The sequence below is a fragment of the Bombina bombina genome, chromosome 1 (assembly GCF_027579735.1).
Source record: "Bombina bombina isolate aBomBom1 chromosome 1, aBomBom1.pri, whole genome shotgun sequence".
Taxonomy (NCBI): domain Eukaryota; kingdom Metazoa; phylum Chordata; class Amphibia; order Anura; family Bombinatoridae; genus Bombina; species Bombina bombina.
Genome location: NC_069499.1, coordinates 481,855,177 through 481,872,551, shown reverse-complemented (window position 1 = coordinate 481,872,551; position 17,375 = coordinate 481,855,177). Strand labels below are relative to the sequence as shown.

Here is a 17,375-nt window from a genome sequence, read left to right as displayed (position 1 = left end):
CGGATCAGGTCCAACAGACATCGCTGTATGCGGAGAGCAATACGCTCTCCATATTCAGCATTGTACCAGCAGCTCACAAGAGCTGCTGGTGCAACGCCGCCCCCTGCAGACTTGCCACCAGCAGGGAGGTGTCAATAAAACCAATCGTACTCGATCGTGTTGAATTGTGGCGATTCATGTCCGCGCCTCATCAGAGCAAGTGGACAGGGTTATGGATAGTGAATAATAAAGAAATAAGGCGCCACCATAGTGCACAATCAGATGTATAGAACACGCCAATAGAACAAGTAAGACCGTACTTACAAGATATATGACACTTGAGAAGTGTCACAACCGCCTTCTGGACTATTATAGAGTCGTCCAGCTAACTCCCACTGGTTCGTTTCTGGTATCCTTCTTGATGTGAGAGCGGCGATGACCAAGGAAAGCTGTATCCAGCATCCGTTTCACAGAACCGGCTCGTCTTGTAATAGCCAATATTGTTATAGATACAATGTATCAGGTGGAAAAGTGGATAAAAAATAGTTTGTGGCAAAGTCTTGTAAAAGCAAACAGACTTTATTTTAAGTACATAAGCACAACTTTTCTCGGTCTCTCCTGACCGTTTCCTCAGGTGCAATATACATACTGATTTAAACCACAAACTTTTATTGCCGTATTTTCGGCGTCTCCTAAAGTGAACAGCGCATGCGTGAAGGTGTGACCACTGTGTAGAGCTTCCATTGGTAACTGGATATCCAATGATATGAGCAAAAATGCTCAAGCCTCTGAGTGTAATCAAATCAATAGCACTAGCAGGATAGAACTACCATTGGTGAGTTACCAACCAATGATATGAGCAAAAATGCTCAAGCCTCTGAGTGTAATCAAATCAATAGCACTAGCAGGATAGAACTACCATTGGTGAGTTACCAACCAATGATATGAGCAAAAATGCTCAAGCCTCTGAGTGTAATCAAATCAATAGCACTAGCAGGATAGAACTACCATTGGTGAGTTACCAACCAATGATATGAGCAAAAATGCTCAAGCCTCTGAGTGTAATCAAATCAATAGCACTAGCAGGATAGAACTACCATTGGTGAGTTACCAACCAATGATATGAGCAAAAATGCTCAAGCCTCTGAGTGTAATCAAATCAATAGCACTAGCAGGATAGAACTACCATTGGTGAGTTACCAACCAATGATATGAGCAAAAATGCTCAAGCCTCTGAGTGTAATCAAATCAATAGCACTAGCAGGATAGAACTACCATTGGTGAGTTACCAACCAATGATATGAGAAAAAATGCTCGAACTTCAAAATATATTCAAAGCATAAGCGCTAATGGGAACTAATTGGGATGTATTGAAAATTATATTAGAGATAAACTAATAAACTCCAAGTGTAAATATGTGCATACAATAATAGTGAACTTTCATAATTTACCATTCGGTCACTCTTAGTGGTAACACCTCCATTTTATCCCTATACATACATGTGGTTAAACCGGAGGGCCTCTACTTTCATAAGGACTATCTAGCAAAAAATACATTTAACATAGCTAAACAACCCTAATCTACATCTCGCTAAAAAAAAAAAAAAAGTTTATTAAAAACCTCATATCAATGGCCTAAAAAATATATATAGTTTTGCCTGAAAAAATATATATATTAAAATTAAAAAATTGTCATAACAATATTCATATAAAAACATAACTGATGGTATTGGGCCCCTCCTAATCAAGCTGGAAAAAAATTATATAAATTAACTATTTAATCCGTAAATACAAACCGCTGTTTAATCCGTAAATTTAGACCGCTGCTTCATAACAGCTGTTTCTGGCGAGTCTGAAGACTCGCCAGAAACACGGGCCCTCAAGCTCCATTCAGAGCTTGATAAATGGGCCTCTATATATTAACTGCATAAACTATTTACTGGTATTTACTGCAGTTAGACTCGGGGATATTTTATTTCTTTAAACAAAGCAAAACAAATTTAGAAGTTCTACTAAAATTAGAATTAAATGCTATGAGCTACATTGTGGAGATTATAGGGCCAATTTATTAATGTGCGAGCGGACATGATACAATGTAGCGTATCATGTCCGCTGCACATCGATAAATGCAGACAGCATACGCTGTCAGCATTTATCATTACACAAGCAGTTCTTGTGAACTGCTGGTGCAATGCCGCCCCCTGCAGATTCGCTAGCAGGGGGTGTCAATCAGCCTGATCGTATAGGATCGGGCGGATTGATGTACGAGGCTTTAGAGGAGCAGGCGGACAAGTTTTATGGAGCAACAGTCTTAAGAGCGCTACTTCATAACTTCCGTTTCCGGCAAGCCTGAAGGCTCGCGCGGAAACGCTGGCATCAAGCTCCATTCGGTATGTATCCAGATAAAGATCTTCATCACTCTGCTGTTCTCTTCATTCAATTACTATGCTGTAATTATATGCTGGATGTTCTCTACACTTTACTGATTTGCTTTTCCACTGTGACACCTGCTGGTCAGTTTACTTAGAATATGAGCTGTTGAAATAGACGTTTAGAACACCAGCTATTAAAAGCATAAAACAAAAGGTAGAAGCTACAGAAATTATTAAAACCTAATTAAATAATTAGTTTAACTGATAAGGTTTTAACTATACTGTCCTAAGAATTATTCAATACGTTTCTTTAGCTTCTCATGCCATTCTATTAACAGTTTATAATATTTCTCATTTTTCAAGTTTTTTTTGTAATATAGGAACAAATATTATTTATCAATTTCTTTATTTTTAAAAGGCATTAAAAAACCCCACAGGGCCAGATTATAAGTGGAGAGCAAAAATGCAAACTGTATGCAGCGTTATTGTTGCTGGAGCACAACCTGCATTTGTGTGCTGGTAATACAAGTTCATGGTTAATATATATTGTGCACGTGTTGGTATAATGCATGCTACAGTATTCATGTCAGATAGTGCAGTTGCACACTTTCTCTCAGATAGATTTTAAAAAAGAACTAAAAAATTAAACTAAATAGTGGAGTTTTTGGTTAAAGGACCAGTCAACAAAGAAGATTTGCATAATCAACAAATGCAAGTGAAGAAGACAATGCAATAGCACTAGAGATGGGCGAATGTGTTTATATTCTAATTCGAATGTTAGAACGAATGTTATTGTAGAAACTCGATTTAGATAATAGAATGTTGATAAGAATGAATTTTCTCAAAAATTCGATTTTCGAAAGTTATTTAAAGTTTTTGAATGTCACATTCCAATTTGAATGTCACATTCGAATTCGAATGTCACATTCGAATTCGAATGTCACTTTCGAATTCGAATATTACATTTATAAAACACAATTGTAGACTAGAAACACTATTTCAAATTCGAATGTCACATTCAAATTGAATATCACATTCAAATCGAATATCACAATCGAATTTGAATATTAAATTTATAAAACACAGTATTAGACTAGAAATACTATTTCGAATTCGAATGTCACATTCGAATCGAATATCACATTCAAATCGAATATCACATTTATTAAACACAGTTGTAAACTAGAAATACTATTTCGAATTTGAATGTCACATTCGAATTCGAATATTACATTTACAAAACACAGTATTAGACTAGAAATACTATTTTGACTTCGAATGTCACATTCGAATTCGAATGTCACATTTAAAACACTACTATTTCAAATTCGAATGTGACATTTGAATGTAGCATTCAAATTCAAATATTACATTTATTACACACAGTTGTAGACTAGAAATACTATTTTGAATTTGAATGTCACATTCAAATTCGAATATTACATTTCAAAATTGAATGAATACATAGCTAAACATTCTATTATTCTAACAAATATTTTCGAATTGCAAGTGGGTGCAACATTGCAAGTGGGTGTAATGTTGCTTTAGTCCCTTACACACACTGTAAAAATTTCGAAGACTTTACTATATTTTTACACTGTTTTGCAGTTTAAGTGCTAGTTTTTTTCTCTTAAAGGCACAGTAACGTTTTTGTTTAATTGCTGTTTCACCTTTATTAAAGTGTTTTCCAAGCTTGCTTGTCTCATTACTAGTTTATAAAGGAAAGGGTGAGGGAGAGTTAAGTGGGTCGTGTTAGTCTAAATTTAAGGGATAAGTCAAAATTATTAATTATTATTTCTAACCCCTTAATTCCAGAACTATAGACAGTAATATACATCAGAATGTACTAAGGGATGCAAGAAGATTTGCAGCACAAAGAAAAGACTGTAGGTTACTGGACTAGTTTAATACTAGGACCCACTGATAGAATATTCTCAAATGAGTGATATGAGATTTTAATTCTTTAAAATACCACAGACATAATCATTTACACTAAATAACTTTATTGGGAGAAAAAATAATAGTCCAGCAGGACTAGTACTCACGCACACACACACATACAGGTTAAAACTTGCTGGAACTCAGAAAGTGAAATTATCTAGAATGCACCTATTACGTGATAAATGGTTACTCGCAAGAGATATCTTATAATATAAATGTTTGTTCAAATAATTGACCCTTGGGGGTAAACAAATTTGTTATCGGCAGTTATAGCGTAGTGTGTCTGATGCGTTTGTTAGTTATTACTGAAAAGCACCACACCATTTTATATAATACTCAATAAAAAATATAAATTTGTGGGCTCAAATGTAAATTTGTTTGAATAATCTCAAACACACACTGTGTATGTATATTAATAATTCAGTCACATATAAAACTAATGGTTACAATGTTTGTTGGGTTTATAGTTGCAAATGTTGCAAGCTGTGCTGATTTTATGTCAAGAAACCTAAGTTTAAGCAAAACTGTAGGTAGCTATAAGGTATGGTATATGCATTTAAGGTCAGAGAGAGTAGGCAACTATTATAAAGTTAGCGCAATTGATATCACCAGTATTTCTCTATGTGTGTCTTTTTGTTGCAAGGATTGTTGTTATTATAGTAGGCTCAAGGCTCAATAATATGATTTAGCAATATTATATTTGTATATCAGCAAAAACCACCAATAATATATTCATGCAACAAACACAGAAATCTGTTATCAAAGTCAATACTCTGATTTGGCGCAAAAGAATGACCACTGCAAATTGCGGTTTAAGATTTATCTATACCACTTGTGCCTTTTGATGTTCACTTTTCCATAAAGAAAAGGAAGAGAGTAAAAACTTAAGTTCAGCTGCTGCTGTATACTAAACCAACACATTAACCAGTAAGTAGAAGATGTCAGACTGAACTAAAAAAGGTCTCTTCTATAGCGGAGACCTAATTAACGTTTAACTGCCACTGTATTGAGAGACATAGCTTAGGTGCTATTCAAATATTGAACTGAGTCAGCTTAACTAAAATAGAGGTTCCATAACCTCGTGGTAGTGCCCCTGATGCGCGTTTCACATAACGCTTCCTCAGAGGGGTACTCATTACTAGTCTGTTAAACATGTCTGACATCGAGGAAACTCCTTGTTCAATATGTTTGGAAGCCATTGTGGAACCCCCTCTTAGAATGTGTACCAAATGTACTGAAATTTCTATAAACTATAAAGACCATATTATGGCGCTTAAAGATTTATCTCCAGAGGATTCTCTGACTGAAAAAAGGGAGATTATGCCATCTAGCTCTCCCCATGTGTCAGAACCTATAACTCCCGCTCAAATGACGCCAAGTACATCTAGCGCGTCTAATTCTTTTACCTTACAGGACATGGCGGCAGTTATGAATGCTACCCTCTCAGAGGTATTGTCCAAACTGCCAGGGTTACAAGGAAAGCGAGACAGCTCTGGGGCTAGAAATTATACAGAGCTTTCTTACGCTTTAATACCTGTGTCCGATATACCCTCACAATACTCAGAAGCCGAGACAGGAGAGCTTCTATCTGTGGGTGACATTTCAGATTCATGGAAGGCATTGCTTCAGTTTGATTCTGAGATGACAGCGTTTAAATTTAAGCTTGAACACCTCCGCTTATTGCTTAGGGAGGTTTTAGCGACTCTGGACGACTGTGAACCCATTGTAGTTCCAGAGAAATCGTGTAAGATGGACAAATACTTTGCAGTGCCTGTTTACACTGATGTTTTTCCAGTCCCTAAGAGGTTTTCGGAAATTATTACTAAGGAATGGGATAGACCAGGTGTGCCGTTCTCTCCCCCTCCTGCTTTTAAAAAGATGTTTCCCATAGATGCTGCCATACGGGACTCGTGGCAGACGGTCCCTAAGGTGGGGGGAGCAGTCTCTACCCTAGCTAAGCGTACAACTATCCCCGTTGAGGACAGTTGTGCTTTCCTAGATCTTATAGATAAAAAATTGGAGGGTCTCCTTAAGAAAATTTTTATACATCAAGGTTTTATTCTCCAGCCTCTTGCATGCATTGCCCCAGTTACTGCTGCACTGGCTTTTTGGTTCGAGTCTCTTGAGGAGGCTCTACAGGTGGAGACCCCGTTAGATGATATTTTAGACAGGATTAAAGCTCTTAAGTTAGCTAATTCCTTTATTTCTGACGCCGTTTTTCATTTAACCAAGCTAACGGCTAAGAATTCAGGTTTTGCCATTCTGGCGCGTAGGGCGCTATGCCTTAAGTCCTGGTCAGCAGACGTTACTTCAAAGTCTAAGCTTCTTAACATCCCCTTCAAGGGACAGACCCTATTCGGGCCTGGTCTGAAGGAGATAATTTCTGATATTACTGGAGGAAAAAGTCACGCCCTTCCTCAGGATAGGTCCAATAAGTTAAGGACCAAACAGAATAATTTTCGTTCTTTTCGAAACTTCAAGAGTGGCGCAGCTTCAGCTTCCTCTAATACAAAACAAGAGGGAAATTTCGCCCTGTCCAAACCAGTCTGGAGACCTAACCAGGTTTGGAACAAGGGGAAGCAAGCCAAAAAACCTGCTGCTGCCTCCTAAGACAGCATGAAGGAGTAGCCCCCGATCCGGGACGGATCTAGTAGGGGGCAGACGTTCTCTCTTCACTCAGGCTTGGGCAAGAGACGTCCAGGATCCCTGGGCACTAGAAATTGTTTCCCAGGGATATCTTCTGGAATTCAAAGGTTCATCTCCAATGGGGAGATTTCACCTCTCACAACTATCTGTAAACCAGATAAAGAGAGAGGCATTCTTACGTTGCGTTCAAGACCTACTGGTTATGGGAGTGATCCACCCAGTTCCAAGGGAGGAACAGGGGCAGGGTTTCTATTCAAACCTGTTTATAGTTCCCAAAAAAGAGGGAACGTTCAGACCAATCTTGGATCTCAAGATCCTAAACAAATTTCTCAAGATGGAGACAATCCGAACCATCCTCCCTATGATCCAGGAGGGTCAATATATGACTACAGTGGACTTAAAGGATGCTTATCTCCACATTCCGATTCACAGAGATCATCATCAGTTCCTCAGGTTCGCCTTCCTAGACAGGCATTACCAGTTTGTGGCTCTTCCCTTCGGATTAGCCACGGCGCCAAGAATCTTTACGAAGGTTCTAGGGTCTCTACTGGCGGTTCTAAGGCCGCGGGGCATAGCGGTGGCTCCTTACCTAGACGACATCCTGATCCAGGCGTCGACTTTTCAAATCGCCAAGTCCCATACGGACATTGTTCTGACCTTTCTAAGGTCTCACGGGTGGAAGGTGAACAGAGAAAAGAGTTCACTCTCTCCTCTCACAAGAGTTTCCTTCCTAGGAACTCTGATAGATTCGGTAGAAATGAAAAATTTTCTGACAGAGGTCAGGATATCAAAGCTTCTAACTTCTTGCATTGCTCTTCATTCCTCTTCTCGGCCGTCAGTAGCTCAGTGTATGGAAATGATCGACCTAATGGTATTGGCAATGGACATAGTTCTGTTTGCCCGCCTACATCTCAGACCACTACAACTTTGCATGCTCAATCAGTGGGATGGGGACTACACAGATTTGTCTCCTCTGTTAAATCTGGATCAAGAGACCAGGGATTCTCTTCTCTGGTGGTTATCTCTGGTCCATCTGTCCAGGGGAATGAGTTTCCGCAGGCCAGAGTGGACTATAGTGACGACAGATGCCAGCCTTCTGCGCTGGGGCGCAGTCTGGAATTCCCTGAAGGCTCAGGGTTCATGGACTCAGGAGGATGCCCTCCTTCCGATAAACATTCTGAAGCTAAGAGCGATATTCAATGCTCTTCAGGCTTGGCCTCAACTAGCTGTGGCCAGGTTCATCAGATTTCAGTCGGACAATATCACGACTGTAGCCTATATCAACCATCAGGGGGGAACAAGGATTCCCCTGGCAATGATGGAGGTTTCAAAGATAATTCTATGGGCAGAGTTTCACTCTTGCCATCTCTCAGCTATCCATATCCCAGGAGTAGAGAACTGGGAGGCGGATTTTCTAAGTCGGCAGACCTTTAATCCGGGGGAGTGGGAGCTCCATCCAGAGGTATTTGCCCAGCTGATTCAACTATGGGGCAAACCAGAACTGGATCTGATGGTGTCTCATCAGAATGCCAAACTTCCTTGTTACGGTCCAGGTCAAGGGATCCCCAGGCAGCGCTGATAAATGCTCTAGCAGTGCCTGGTCCTTCAGCCTGGCTTATGTGTTTCCACCATTTCCTCTCCTCCCTCGTCTGATTGCCAAAATCAAGCAGGAGAGAGCTTCAGTGATTTTGATAGCACCTGCGTGGCCACACAGGACTTGGTGGACATGTCATCCTTTCCACCATGGACTCTGCCGCTGAGGCAGGACCTTCTACTCCAAGGTCCATTCAAACATCCATATCTAATTTCTCTGCGTCTGACTGCTTGGAGATTGAACTCTTGATTTTATCAAAACGTGGTTTCTCTGAGTCGGTCATTGATACCTTGATTCAGGCTTGAAAGCCTGTCACCAGGAAAATCTATAATAAAATATGGTGTAAATATCTTCATTGGTGTCAATCCAAGGGTTACTCATGGAGTAAGGTCAGGATTCCTAGGATATTATCTTTTCTCCAAGAAGGATTGGAAAAGGGATTATCAGCTAGTTCCTTAAAGGGACAGATTTCTGCTCTGTCTATTCTTTTGCACAAGCGTCTGGCAGATGTGCCAGACGTTTAGGCGTTTTGTCAGGCTTTAGTTAGAATCAAGCCTGTGTTTAAACCTGTTGCTCCGCCATGGAGTTTAAATTTAGTTCTTAAAGTTCTTCAAGGGGTTCCGTTTGAACCTTTGCATTCCATAGATATCAAGCTTTTATCTTTGAAAGTTCTGTTATTAGTGGCTATCTCTTCGGCTCGAAGAGTTTCAGAGTTATCTGCCTTACAGTGTGATTCCCCTTATCTGATCTTCTATTCAGATAAGGTAGTTTTGCGTACCAAACCTGGGTTTCTTCCTAAGGTAGTATCTAATAAAATCAGACCTCTATAGAAAGGAAACTGCCACGAACTCAATACTTAATTTCCAAAGTGCACACCATCCTGCCACCAAGAAAGCTATACCCTTTGGGGAATTCCTTAGGTTAAGGCGTAATTGTTCTGACATTATTGACTTTAAGAATCAAGCAATGGATATGAAAAAGAGATTGAAAACAAGGGGATACCCGAATAGTATCCTAAAAAAGGCATATCACAGAGCCCTTCATACGGACAGAGCACATTTGCTAAAACCTAAACCCAAAACTAACATGGATAACAAAGTTAGGTTTGTCAGTACTTTCAACACTGCACATAAGGAAATAAAGGACATACTAAATACTCATGTACATATTTTAAAAACAGACGAGGATTTATCACAGTGCATTGGTGATAACATTGCAATGAGCTGGAGACGAGCCCCTACTATTAGGGATAAGATCACTAAGAGTCACTTTGTCAAAACTGCTCCTAAAAAAAGAAAGGATTTCTTGGGAACATATGCATGTGGAACTTGTAAATTCTGCCCATACATCCAAAATGTAAAACAGATTAATATCTTTCCATCTGGAGAGATTGTAATGAATGACTTCTATAATTGTAGGAGCAAAAATATCATCTATTGTATTGAGTGCAACTGTAACAAGAAGTATGTCGGTATGTCGACACGTGAATTCAGAAGACGTTTGGGCGAACATATATGTAACATCAAAAATGCAAGGAATGATTTGGAACATGACAAAAAACTGACCACAGTGGCAAGACATTTTTTAGAAAAACATGACTGTAAACCAGAATTACGAAGTTGGATTCTCCAGAAAGTCTCATTAGGCATAAGAGGGGGAAATATTGAAAATGCACTACTTAAAGCAGAGACGAAATGGATCTTTAGACTGCAAAGCATGAGTCCAAAGGGGCTCAATGAAACTTTAACTTTTAGTGCATTCTTAGAGTAAAATCCTCTAAATGTGATACTATACCTATATCTGTGTGTATATCCCCCTTACCTAATATATGACTTGAAATAAGTCTAAAATAGATAAAACCATGTATTTCAAATGGTATCCTGATAATGGGAAAACTGCATGAATATTTGAAGAATTGTAAACCCTTAAATCTTTCTATGTATCTATCTCCGGATTAAAACTAGAAGACCCCTAATCTAGATTACTATGGATCTTATTCAATATACCTGTATAAAATGTCTATTATGGGAATATAAATATGTATCAAATTTTGAGCTCTTGGGAATTTTATTATTGACGTTATAGTAAAAACTCAGATCTATTGTTCATATAATAGAACCATATACGGAAAGCATATACTGTCTTTCCATATAAGCAATAAAATTATAACGGATCTACCTGCACCAACCTGCATAAAAATATATAGTAAGGGTAATCACCTAAACCTATATGTTCACAATTCTTAGAATAAGGTAATGTGTAATGCAACTTACTTGATCCGTATTTTGGGCTTATGGGACTGCATAGTTTATTTAGGTCGTATTCTTACATATATAACCCAATAAGTCTGATCGATCCAGGTATACATTTAGATACACTAATATGAGGATTATTTGGTGCTGTTTGTTTTACTATCTCCTATAATATCTTTGAGCCGTTTCCAGTGGAGTCCGGGATGGAGCGATATGACAGGGAGCGTAATTACGCCCACATTTGTATCCAACCGCACACTATTGGACTAACGGCACACACCCTCTGTCTGAACCAATCGCACAAAGTCAAATGCGATTGGACGACTAGACGTGTCTGTCAAAATAATGGACTATGATTGGTTGGAGGACCTATAAAAGGAAATCCCTGGAGGTGATCGGGTCAGCCTTTGAAAAAGCGTATGCGAAACGCGCGTTAGGCCGTTTGCACTGCGCTCTCTGTTTTGTTTAATGGGGTATTGATTTAAAACGGGGTAATGGTTCTAAAATAATACTATCTATAGAATAATCCTTGCGGTATAATTGTTGGCCCTCTTTTAGGGCACCTATAATTGGTTTTAAATACACAGCTTGCTTTGAGAATAGGAGAGTGTTAGAAGTGCTATTAGTTGATTTAATTTTAAGGCATAGAAGCATCGTCTACAATAGTACTCCTTCTAAAAACACCTCTACCTAAGCCTGCTGCAGTTATTTATATAAACAAGAGTATTACGATACCTTACCCTGGCACTTAACAATTAATTGTGCAAGTAACAGGAGGTCACTCCTTATACAGAGAGTTAGCAGTGCTTGTAAATATATTTTTTGTTTAATTTATTTTGAATTTCTTTTTGTTATGTATATGTTAATGTGTTTTAACATAAAGTGGCATGGTCCACACCACTGATTATATTTTATCTAATTCATAATAAATGTTAAGTTTTAAACTAACTACATAGTATCACACTACACAATCACCTACCTATCTTGTGTTGAGATGACAATCCCCCCAAGTGTGCCATATTAATGTCCCTGTCTCCTTTCTCTTTAATTTTTACCATAATATAATTGGCATTAGGCACTACCTTACCCAGTACTTAGGTTTATCTGGAGTAAGGTCTGAGATTGTCATCTCGAGTTCTTTCCCACCTTCCCCTTAAGGTTAAAAGGGTATATTCTAACGTACTTAACTTTGACTATTCAGTAGTCTTCTTCTATAAACTGGGAAAAATTATGGCTTCCATCAATTTGATGGAGGATTTCCTTACCCGTGAAAAAGATAGAAAAGCTAACATAGATAAAACATTTGCTAACTTTACAGCAGAGGGTGTCAATAAAAACAATTTTGAAGACTGGGAATCAGGCCTGAATATTCTAGGTGAACTGCTAAGGAAACATACAAGGTCGATATGGAATAAAAGCACCTATGACCGTTACCTAGCGAAACACATAATACCTAGAGGCCTAAGAGTTAGACTCTTTCCAAGCTTTAGCTTTCATATAGAGAGCTATAGAGGGAGATGGGAACAAGCCCTTATATCTTGTTCAGAGATCTTAGTTGCAATTCTGTCAGACTATGAGACAGAGATTGTGGAAGAACTGAATAAAGAGATCTCTGACATTACTGTTAAACTTAAAAACTTTGAAAGTCTGGAAGATTTTAAAACAGCATATAAAAACTTGAGAGGAGAATTAGATGATAAAGAAAAGGAGATAATTAAGACTAAATGTGCCAAGTTAAGCAGGGATATTAAGGATTTTGAACAAGGAAGAGTCTTTACATGGGATGAAAGGAATCCTAGACGTAGGAGAAACTTAGTACCATCAAAAACAAATAGGGAGGATGTCTCTACATCAGAATATGAGTCCTCAGCAGGGGAAGAGGGAGCAGAAGGTTTTTCGGGTAGAACCCTACTGGTACCAAGTGCGAATGATAGACAAACTCTTCTGTCAAAAAATGAGAAAGAGGGCAAACCCAAAGAAAAGGAAAAAGCAAAAGAAGGGGGGGGAAGAACAGAACTCAACCTGAGAAACAGAACGAGATGGGGGTACAGGAACAACGACAAAGCCAGGGAGGATTGGTCGAGACGACCAAGATGGTAAACTCAGACACATTGGAAATAATTAATTTGTCTGATAGAGCCCTATCATTACAACACAAAAGTGTACTTGGTAGAGGATTATCATTTTCCCCTTCTAACAACCCTGATTTCTTTGAAATAATTAAAGATATTAATCTCTTTGCTAGAAAACTAGCACTCAAAAAAATGTACACAAAGCACAAAGATAGTGATGAAGAAACACAAGCCATCATGGATCTTGTGACACTGCTAGAAGACAATGAGAGGACAATGTCTAACACTCCAGATTGGCACAAGAAACTCACAAAGAAGTCAACATTTATGCCACAACTTTCCTCTTTTCCACAGATAGAAATATTTTTAAAAGTAGTCAGTAGAGACATCTTGAATCTGAGAGAAAAAGACTGGAGTAATCTAAGTAGAGCAGAAAAGTGGGCATTAAATGATATCCAAAAATGGGACGATGTGGTCATTAAGCCATCTGATAAGGGAGGCAACATTGTCATTTGGCCAGTAACTATGTACATTACAGAAGCAATGAAACAACTAGGTGACACAAAGTGTTATAAATTTCTATGGAGTAACCCTAGTGAGGACTACCTGAAAATGTATGAAACCCTAGTCAGTGATGCCAAAAAAGATAATCTGATTGATGAGAAAGAAGTAAAATTCTTAAAGGTAGATAACCCTAAAATTGCTACCTTTTACTTATTACCAAAGATACACAAAAACAAACAGACACCCCCTGGCAGACCAATTGTGGCAGGTATTGGTAGTCTTTGTGAACAGGCATCGAGATATTTGGATCTGAGATTAAGAAATATTGTTCTAACATTACCCTCATACACGAGAGACACAATGGATGTACTGAGTAAAATTGAGGACATGACACTAGAAGAAGATATGTTCTTAACAACCTGTGACGTGGAGTCCCTCTATACGTCAATTGAACATCATTGGGGCTGCCATGCAGTCAACTATTTCCTTCAAATGGAAACAACAGAACATACTCCCAAAAATACATTTCTAGTTAAATTACTCAAATTTGTACTGAGCCACAATTTCTTTGTCTTTAATGACAAATTCTTCCTGCAAATTCGAGGAACAGCCATGGGCACATCCTGTGCCCCCACCTATGCGAACATATACTTAGGGTGGTGGGAGCGAGAATTTGTTTTTGGAATAGATATGGAAAGATATGCGGACAACATTGTCCTGTGGCTCAGGTACATAGATGACGTCTTCCTGATTTGGAAAGGTGACATATCCCTATTCAAAGAATTTATTGGAATCCTCAATACCAATAATTTGAATTTACGTTTAACATATGAGATCAATCATGAAAGTGTTACATTCCTTGATTTAAAGATTTCGAGAGATATGTTTGGTCAGATCAAATCAGACCTCTATAGAAAGGAAACTGCCACAAACTCAATACTTAATTTCCAAAGTGCACACCATCCTGCCACCAAGAAAGCTATACCCTTTGGGGAATTCCTTAGGTTAAGGCGTAATTGTTCTGACATTATTGACTTTAAGAATCAAGCAATGGATATGAAAAAGAGATTGAAAACAAGGGGATACCCGAATAGTATCCTAAAAAAGGCATATCACAGAGCCCTTCATACGGACAGAGCACATTTGCTAAAACCTAAACCCAAAACTAACATGGATAACAAAGTTAGGTTTGTCAGTACTTTCAACACTGCACATAAGGAAATAAAGGACATACTAAATACTCATGTACATATTTTAAAAACAGACGAGGATTTATCACAGTGCATTGGTGATAACATTGCAATGAGCTGGAGACGAGCCCCTACTATTAGGGATAAGATCACTAAGAGTCACTTTGTCAAAACTGCTCCTAAAAAAAGAAAGGATTTCTTGGGAACATATGCATGTGGAACTTGTAAATTCTGCCCATACATCCAAAATGTAAAACAGATGAATATCTTTCCATCTGGAGAGATTGTAATGAATGACTTCTATAATTGTAGGAGCAAAAATATCATCTATTGTATTGAGTGCAACTGTAACAAGAAGTATGTCGGTATGTCGACACGTGAATTCAGAAGACGTTTGGGCAAACATATATGTAACATCAAAAATGCAAGGAATGATTTGGAACATGACAAAAAACTGACCACAGTGGCAAGACATTTTTTAGAAAAACATGACTGTAAACCAGAATTACGAAGTTGGATTCTCCAGAAAGTCTCATTAGGCATAAGAGGGGGAAATATTGAAAATGCACTACTTAAAGCAGAGACGAAATGGATCTTTAGACTGCAAAGCATGAGTCCAAAGGGGCTCAATGAAACTTTAACTTTTAGTGCATTCTTAGAGTAAAATCCTCTAAATGTGATACTATACCTATATCTGTGTGTATATCCCCCTTACCTAATATATGACTTGAAATAAGTCTAAAATAGATAAAACCATGTATTTCAAATGGTATCCTGATAATGGGAAAACTGCATGAATATTTGAAGAATTGTAAACCCTTAAATCTTTCTATGTATCTATCTCCGGATTAAAACTAGAAGACCCCTAATCTAGATTACTATGGATCTTATTCAATATACCTGTATAAAATGTCTATTATGGGAATATAAATATGTATCAAATTTTGAGCTCTTGGGAATTTTATTATTGACGTTATAGTAAAAACTCAGATCTATTGTTCATATAATAGAACCATATACGGAAAGCATATACTGTCTTTCCATATAAGCAATAAAATTATAACGGATCTACCTGCACCAACCTGCATAAAAATATATAGTAAGGGTAATCACCTAAACCTATATGTTCACAATTCTTAGAATAAGGTAATGTGTAATGCAACTTACTTGATCCGTATTTTGGGCTTATGGGACTGCATAGTTTATTTAGGTCGTATTCTTACATATATAACCCAATAAGTCTGATCGATCCAGGTATACATTTAGATACACTAATATGAGGATTATTTGGTGCTGTTTGTTTTACTATCTCCTATAATATCTTTGAGCCGTTTCCAGTGGAGTCCGGGATGGAGCGATATGACAGGGAGCGTAATTACGCCCACATTTGTATCCAACCGCACACTATTGGACTAACGGCACACACCCTCTGTCTGAACCAATCGCACAAAGTCAAATGCGATTGGACGACTAGACGTGTCTGTCAAAATAATGGACTATGATTGGTTGGAGGACCTATAAAAGGAAATCCCTGGAGGTGATCGGGTCAGCCTTTGAAAAAGCGTATGCGAAACGCGCGTTAGGCTGTTTGCACTGCGCTCTCTGTTTTGTTTAATGGGGTATTGATTTAAAACGGGGTAATGGTTCTAAAATAATACTATCTATAGAATAATCCTTGCGGTATAATTGTTGGCCCTCTTTTAGGGCACCTATAATTGGTTTTAAATACACAGCTTGCTTTGAGAATAGGAGAGTGTTAGAAGTGCTATTAGTTGATTTAATTTTAAGGCATAGAAGCATTGTCTACAATAGTACTCCTTCTAAAAACACCTCTACCTAAGCCTGCTGCAGTTATTTATATAAACAAGAGTATTACGATACCTTACCCTGGCACTTAACAATTAATTGTGCAAGTAACAGGAGGTCACTCCTTATACAGAGAGTTAGCAGTGCTTGTAAATATATTTTTTGTTTAATTTATTTTGAATTTCTTTTTGTTATGTATATGTTAATGTGTTTTAACATAAAGTGGCATGGTCCACACCACTGATTATATTTTATCTAATTCATAATAAATGTTAAGTTTTAAACTAACTACATAGTATCACACTACACAATCACCTACCTATCTTGTGTTGAGATGACAATCCCCCCAAGTGTGCCATATTAATGTCCCTGTCTCCTTTCTCTTTAATTTTTACCAGTATCTAATAAGAATATCAATCAGGAAATTGTTGTTCCGTCACTGTGTCCTAATCCTTCTTCAAAGAAGGAACGTCTGTTACACAATCTTGACGTGGTTCATGCTTTAAAGTTTTATTTACAAGCTACTAAGGATTTTCGTCAAACATTGGTATTGTTTGTTGTCTACTCTGGAAGGAGGAGAGGCCAAAAGGCTTCAACAACTTCTCTTTCTTTTTGGCTGAGAAGCATAATCCGGTTAGCTTATGAGACTGCTAGCCAGCAGCCTCCTGAAAGAATTACAGCTCATTCTACTAGAGCGGTTGCTTCCACATGGGCTTTTAAAAATGAGGCCTCTGTTGAACAGATTTGTAAGGCGGCGACTTGGTCTTCGCTTCATTCTTTTGCTAAATTTTTCAAATTTGTTACTTTTGCTTCTTCAGAGGCTATTTTTGGGAGAAAGGTCTTACAGGCAGTGGTGCCTTCCGTTTAAGTTCCTGCCTTGTCCCTCCCTTCATCCGTGTCCTAAAGCTTTGGTATTGGTATCCCACAAGTAATGGATGAACTCGTGGACTGGATACACCTTACAAGAGAAAACAAAATTTATGCTTACCTGATAAATTTCCTTCTCTTGTGGTGTATCC

At 38.1% G+C, this 17,375-nt stretch overlaps 1 protein-coding gene across 1 annotated transcript in view; it reads left to right on the top strand.

Moving 5' to 3' along the window:
- Positions 1-17,375, top strand: part of CERKL (ceramide kinase like) — a 618,864-nt gene that overhangs the window by 309,735 nt on the left and 291,754 nt on the right.